We start from the raw sequence: 6,288 nt of genomic DNA, 5'->3' as shown, positions 1-6,288 counted from the left end.
AAACAAATTTTTGAAGTAAAATAGTAAGAATGGTTAAAAAATAATAATATGGCCTCCCACTGGGACACAATTACCATTCACATTTTTGGTTTATTTTTTCCAGCATTTTCCCTATGCATATATGTGTTACATCTGTACTTTTAAAGGAAAATTGGCCTCACACTATACATTCACCAGGGACAGACTCTGTAAGGGCTGGGAAACTTGGACTTCCATACAGAGCCAGAAGTCTGAGATGTTCCAAGAAGGTTTTGAGCTTGAGATGTTACTCTGATTATTATGGAATTTTTAATACTTGAGAGGGCAGGGCTTGTAAACACAATTACTCCTAGTTTTCTCCCCCAAAACCATGTGTAAATAATACATGGAAATCTTCAAAATGGATATTTTTTTTCTTTTCTGTTTTTAGCTGTGCCTCTGTAGGCTGAGTGACCGTGACCTCAAGATGGCTCATGGAGAGCTGGTCAGCACGCTGTTGCTAATGGAAGATGTACTTCTGAGTAACTATTGTATGACCATGGAGGGTCCCCAGGACGGCAGGCCACACTAGACAAAGATACACAGGTATTCTTGGTGAGCAGTCTAGATAATTGGCCGATGCCATATTGTTCTGAAGGACCTCCCTAGTTTGGAGGTGGATGGGAAGCCATGTCTGTCCCACTGCCTCTCCCAGGGGGTCCTGGGGCTGTGCGAATGCTGCACAGGAGGAGCAATGAAGTGGCAGTGGCCTGTGAAAGTCACTCCAAAGTATTTTCTTTCACAGTAAGTCCTGTGATCTGTGGCATATCCATTTCTTTTAATTTAAAAAAACAGAACAAAGGTTGTGAGAGGTCCATTGAAAGCAAACAGAACCAATACTCCATTGCTGGCTGCTTTTCGTTGTGAGCCACACATTTGGGACCAGAGTTGGAAGGACCCGGGTGAACTTCGGAAGCCTGGTCTCCAGTCTTCATCACTCAACTCGCCCGTGGACTCCTACGCAAGCTCTCCCTCCCTTGGACTTGTCCCTCTGAACTCAAAGGTACCAAGAGCCACTAGCCCACCGGCATAACTGGTAACAATTCTGCACGTATGTGGAACCAGACAGAGACTTGTCTGGACACAGGAAAAGCTGGCTGGTGCCCCTGTTTAAAAAGCCCCCTTTCCAGAACTGAACTCACTGGGAGATGCATGTACTTGCAACTCCATTTCCTCTCCTTCCATCTACTCCTCAGGAACTGCAATCTCGCTCCTTCCCCAGCTCATCATTCAGACCCCTGTCATCAAGAACACAGTGGTCCTTGTCACTAAATCTTCTGGGTACCTTTCGGTCCCCTTCCAGCCCAGCCCCGTGGCCACATTTGACACAGTGTCCTTGAAGCCTCTCCTTGGCCCCCGAAGTGTAGCTCTCTCCTAGTTTTGCTCTAACATTGCTGGCTGTGCCTTCCCAGACTCCGCTGTAGACTCCCTTCCCTCGGCCAACCCCGGAAATGTTCCTAGGGTTTTGTCTCACTACTGCCGCTCCCAGGGCTGCATAGTGACCTCCATGGCTCCAGCACCGGTGTCTCCGTGGGCCCCTTCCTCCATCTAAACAATGCAAAGTTACAGCTTACAACTATGTTAATGTGAAAAAATGTATTAACATCATATATTCAAATGTTTCATTCAACCTAAATGTTTTTTTCTTATTTTAAAGGAAATTGAAACATTTTATGGACCCCAGGCATTATGCCTTCTGTGCCTAATCAATAAGCTGGTTCCATATACTGTGAATATGATTGGCTATGATTGAAATCTGTTCAGAGTGCTTTATGAATTATAAATTTCTTTAATCTTCACAATAATTCCATGAGGTAGGTACTTCCGTTTTTCTCATTTTACAGATAATACCAAGGCTTGGAGAGCTTAAGTGACGCTCCCAAAGTCACATGCCTCTTGAGGAGAGAACCCCAGATGCCAACCTAAGAGCCTGGCCCTGGAGCTCCCTCATGCTTGTATCTCCACCGTGTGCTCCATGCCTCACTCTGTCTCCAGGCACAGTCACCTACCTGTATGGCTTTGGTGACTTTACCTGTGGTGACTCCAAAATCTACATGTCTAGTCCAAACCGCAATCCTATAAGGTCTGCATGCTCAGCTGCTCGGTCCCTCTCAGAAACAGTGTGTCCCAAACTGAGCTCATTTTACTGCCCCGGCTCTTGCTCCTCCCTCCATATTCCCTGTTAGTTTACCACCAGCAGCCCCATTGTCCAAGCCAAGAAAGCTAGACCCCCATCTTTGACTTCTCTCTATCATCCCCTATCATCGGACACCAAGTTTTCCTATCCTATTATTTTAATGCGTCTCAAATTTGTCTATTTTTCTCTATCCTCCTTCACCAGCCCACACCCACCAGTCCCATATCATCATCAGCGCCTAATACGGGGCTGTATGACCATAACCAACCAGCTGGGCTCCCTCTATCCATCCACTCTTGCCTCTTTCCACTCTGTTCAGCAGGATAGCACTTTTAAATGCAAACCTGAGTGTGTCACTTCCCTCCTATAATCCATCAATGACTTCCAAATGTGCTGAGAATGGAGTCCACATGCCTTAACCAGACCTTCACAACCTGACTCCTGCCAGTGTTTCTGCCTTCGGCTTCTCTCACGTTGACAGACGCACCGTGCTCTCTCTCCTCAGTTCCTTCCTGCAAGTTGGTCCTTCTGGAGGAAAACTTCCTTCTTCTCTCATCTTCTGCTTCATCATCTCATTGACTCATACTTATCCTTCAGGTTTCAATGTCCAAACCACTCTTTCGGAAGCTTTTTCTGATCTTCCATCTTTAAGTGAATGCCCCTCTCTGCCAATTAGGGCGCCTCTGCCATAAATAACAGATTGTCTCACTAGGCTGGACTTCAATTAGAAAAGTGTATTCATCTTTCTAAACAAGTTCAGAAGGAGGCAGGTCAGGTTGGGGCAACCACTCAGGGAAGTGCGGGCGCCCAGCTCTGCCATCCTGGGTGTGTCCACAAAATGCCGCCCTCATTTTTGTAAGAGGAAAAGAGAACCAAAACAGCTTTCTCCTTAGGGGCTTTTTTTTTTTTTAAAACTGAAAGATAAAAATCCTTTCTAGAAGCCTTCCAATAGATTTTCCTGTGTCTTACTAACACTGAGTAATAAGTCCACTTCAGGCCTCTTGGTGGGAAAGGACATGGTTTAGATGAGCCATCTAAACTCTCCTACAGAATTAGATGCCTCACCGAGGAGGAGCATTTGCAGAGCTGGATACAGACCAAGTACTGCCAAGACCAAGAAGCATGCTGGGCTCTTTGGTCCCTCTCTTCACCTGTTTCTGATGGAAACAGAAACAGTCATTCCCCAACGCCCCACCTCTGCCGCCTTGTTCTTTATCTTGTCTCCTGCCAGACTGGTCTGCCACCTGGGTGAAGGGGAGCCAAGCAAGACTGGAGGGCCTGAGAGCTCGGAGAGTCCCTGCAATACTAAAATCAATGAAAACAAAGTGGCAAAATCCCCACACACAGCACAGCTTTTGTAGGTATAAAATACCTCTCAGTGCACCTGGGGGCTCTGTGAGTCCAGTGGTGGGGGCAGGCTGAGCTGTGCAGCAAAAATGCACCACAGAGCTGCTCAGAGGCAGCAGCCCGGGGTACAAGCCGTCTGTGACAGACTGGTAGGCAGCAGCATTTCCAGCCGTCAGAAATGTTCTACCAAGAAATGAAGGGAGTCTCCTTAAAAGAGGTTACTTATGCTTCTGAAGCTCAAAACTTTCTTCAGCGTTACTGTGGCAAGACAGCATTTTACAATATCAACGATTTCTTTCTCAGTGACTGCATCCATCACCCCGTTTTCACACATTGCCATTCACTTACAACTCATGGCTCTCAAGGGGAAAGGCACACATACCCTAGGCCAGTCGTCCCCACCATTTTTGGCACCAGGGACCAGTTTTCCCGTGGACGAATGGTGGAGGGCAGGAGGTAGAGCCCAGGCAGAGGGCTTCCTTCACAGCCTGGCTCCTAACAGGCCACAGAGCAGTGCCGGTCCACAGCCCAGGGCTTGGGGATCCCTGCTCTAGACTTCCAATGGCCGATAGAACATTCTGCAGTGTGGAAACATTCTGTATCTGACTGTCCAAAGCGGTAGCCACTGGCCACATGTGGCTGTTAAGCACTTGAAATGTGGCCACTGCAACTGAGGAATTGACTTTTAAATGTTATTTCATCTAAATCAACATTAACTTAAAGTTTACATTAAATAGCCACATGTGACTACAGTATTGGGCAGTTCAATCACTGCCCTAAGACAAAGATATCAGTTGCTTGTTGAAGGGATTATTTTAAGCCCATGAGTTGAGACAAAAATTCTTGATCATCTAAAATCAAATTTTAATAAGAACCTGGGGTTTGAAGCCCTGGCTGGTGTAGCTCAGTGGATTGAGCGCGGGCCTGCGACTCAGACGATCGCGGTTCGATTCCCAGTCAGGGCACATGCCTGGGTTGCAGGCCAGTTCCCTGCAGGCCAACTCCCAGCAGGGGACGCGCGAAAGGCAACCATACATTGATGTTTCTCTCCCTCTCTCCTTCCCTTCCCCTCTAAAGATAAATAAATAAAATCTTAAAAAAAAAAGAAAAATGTACAGATAAAGGCATGTTTTTCTAAAAAAAAAAAAAAGAAGAACCTGGGGTTTGAAAGAGAAAGATTTTTCCTTTGTTTTCAACAAAACTTGGTTTTGCATATCATGAACCAAAAATCCTGAAGACTAGAACATGAAATTTTTACAGTAAAATGTGGAGAAGGAAGTATGCATGATAAATTACAATGACTTTCTTGCCCAAAAGGAAGAGAATTTAGCATAGAAGGAAAAACTTTGTAGAGCTTAGATCCAGTGGATGCCCAAGACCTTAACTTGGGATAAGCTGGGATGCAGGGGAGGGCATCCCCGAACAGAAGGGCAGCCTTTTGCCCGGGTCCTCTGTGGGCATGGCCCTAGTCTTGCGTCAGTCAGACATAAAAAGGATTAGGAATGACTAAGGGAGATGTTTGCACTGATGGAAATGAGGCCACCTCACAGAGACTACAATCGAAGCGGGGTGGGGGCAGTGCCTGAGCCCCCACAAATGGGTGTCTGTGCAGGGGCCTGGGCAGCAGGCCAGCAGGCCAGCAGAGAGATCTGGGATTGGGGGAAGTGGCTACTCTTCCCTGACTGCCAGGATGGCTTATAAGCACCCCCAGGAACATGGATCACCCCTGAGAGGAATGAAGGAGAAGACAGGTTAGTGTGAGGCCTAGAATTAAGGTTCACCATCAGGTGCTGCCTTGACACCCAGTAAGATCAGGAGGGCCTTGAATGTCCTAACCACAAGTTCCCCTTCCCTGTCTGCCCCCCAAGGACCAAGTGCAGTCCGTGCTTATATCCCGGAGTGCTGGTTTTAGCTTCCTGGTAGATGAAAAAGTGCTGTTGTAATAAATTGTAAATTCCTAACTGGGAAGGTCATGGGGGGGGGGGTCATCAGGCCCCAGGCCTGGAACTTCTTTAGTGAAGGTTTTTCAGCCAGCCCTCTCCATTGTTCTTGTGCAAAGAGTCTAACACACCTTTGAAATGGCCCCTTCAGACCCTCTTTCTAAAGTGTTCAAGAGAGCCAGTAATCTCATTAACTAACCTGTAATCTGATCTCCCACCGTCCCAAAACCCTGCTGGTCCCCTTCCTAATGTCAAATGCAGAAGAGAAACTGCAAACTGTCATTCTCCCAGAGCATTTGAGATCTTGTTCCCCAGCATATGTCATCAATTTGGCTCAAATAAGTTCTTATAGAAATTCTCTACAGGTTTGGATGTTTCCTATGTCAGGCCACAGAATTATTCAAACAAACCAATCATATCCCCCTGTGGGAATCAGGGGGCACCACCTCCTTTTGGTGCACAGAGTGTCTGCCACAGCCCTGGTATTTCACTCTGTTCCCAAATGCAATTCCTCTGCGGCCCTGCGTGGCTTACAATGTCTTCCCACCCTGGGCTGTGAGTGTAGGTGACTAATACATTGCCATTACCTCATCCGTCCAGTGTGTGGGGTCCTGTGCTCCCTGCCCCCAATTCTAGTGCCATCCCCACACCCTTAGGACAGAATCCCTCCCTCACCAACAGAGTAAAAGGTCATTATAATAAAGGAAAAGGGGATAATCTTGAATTAATTAATTTAAACATCAAACTGACCACTTTTAAACTCTAAGTGTGACTGAATGACATGGAATTGGACAGTTTAATCTTTTGCCAATGACTGAAGTAGGGGCTTGTTTTAAATTCAAAGAC

The sequence above is a fragment of the Sturnira hondurensis genome, unplaced genomic scaffold (genome assembly GCF_014824575.4).
Source record: "Sturnira hondurensis isolate 20B ecotype Veracruz unplaced genomic scaffold, ASM1482457v3 Scaffold0015596, whole genome shotgun sequence".
NCBI classification, from domain to species: Eukaryota; Metazoa; Chordata; class Mammalia; order Chiroptera; family Phyllostomidae; genus Sturnira; species Sturnira hondurensis.
The sequence above is the reverse complement of the archived record's forward strand: the minus strand, read 5'-3'. Positions refer to the sequence as shown.